The sequence below is a fragment of the Penaeus monodon genome, chromosome 7 (assembly GCF_015228065.2).
Source record: "Penaeus monodon isolate SGIC_2016 chromosome 7, NSTDA_Pmon_1, whole genome shotgun sequence".
Classification (NCBI taxonomy): Eukaryota; Metazoa; Arthropoda; class Malacostraca; order Decapoda; family Penaeidae; genus Penaeus; species Penaeus monodon.
The window spans coordinates 43,477,961-43,479,354 of NC_051392.1; positions in this window are offsets into that span (position 1 = coordinate 43,477,961).

The window sequence follows — 1,394 nt, forward strand, 5'->3', positions numbered from 1 at the left end:
AATCCCTTCTGGATTTGTCCTTTCTGGTTTCGTTGTTTCAACCTTCAGTCCCTTAAATATTTAAAGTTTCTTTTTCTTATCTTGGTATTTTTAGTACAGTGACGTAATTTCAATGTGTTCTTGTGTTAGATTTGTGTCGTAAGGAGTTTCATTATTTCAGTACCTTTTCTTTCTTTTATTCGTCTTAGTTTAACGATAGGCTGAGCAGCAGGGACTCCAGGTCATATTTCCCCGCTCAGTGTACCCGCCAAGCCTACGTGTGATCCTAGGTCAGTGCCCGCTACCCCTTTGCAGGACCATCTGTATCAGGCTATTCGGGGGAGTGAACGGGAGCCTCATTTGCGTCCCTAAGCCGTGTTGGCATCACGGGAGGCTTCAGCTCGCTTCACGAGGCTCGGGTTGAAGACCATTGCAGACCAAGAACCATCCTTACATCAATTGTAAAAATAATAATAAGAATGATTACAATGATAATAATTAGAAATGATAATCATAAAGTAATGACAATGTTATTGCTGTCAGCATTAATAATGTAATTATCAATTGTATTATTACAGTTATCACTACCGTTGTTGTATCGGTATTATTGCAATATATTAATAATTATTGTTACCATTATAATAATCATCATTATCAATTCCCATGTATCGAAAGCTAATACAGTTTTTAATTTTACTACCGTAAGTATTAGAATGATCGTCACCAAGATTAAAATGACTACACTCATTTTTTCATCAACTGGTTTGTTGTCAGAGAGAACGACAACGAAAAACGAAAAACGAAAGTGATGGAAATAAAAACTTTGTTCCAGACATTTTCGAAAATAATGGAAAAGGACAGTTCGGTTGGCGGCCTCTCTTCCCTTCCCCTCACTCCTGCTTCTCCCCTTTCTCCTCCCCTTTTTTCCTTTCCTTCCTCTTCTCTGTTGTTAATATCTCCTTCGGTTCTCTTCTTTTCTCCTCTCCTTTTCTTTTATTCTTCTCCTCTTGGTCCTCTTCCTTGCCTCCTCCTCTTCCTTTTCTCTCTCCCCTTTTCTCTTCTCGTCCTTCATCTCTCTCCTGTCTTCGCTTCTCTCCCTTCTCCCCTCTTCTTTTCTTCCTCCTCCTCCTCCTTCACCTTGGATGTTGGGGTCGAAAGGGTGATGTGCAGTTGAGAGAATAAATGTGGGGGACAGAAAGTGAGTGGGAAAAAGGAGAGAGAGAGAGAGAGAGAGAGAGAGGAGAGAGAGAGAGAGAGAGAGAGAGGGGGGGCAGTGAGCAAAAAGAGAAGAGAGAGAGAGAGAGGAGAGGAAAGAGAGAGAGAGGGAGAGAGAGGATAGAAATAGAGAGAGAGAGAGAGAGAGAGAGAGAGAGAGAGGGGAGGAGGAGGAGAGAGAGGAGAGAGAGAGAGAGAGA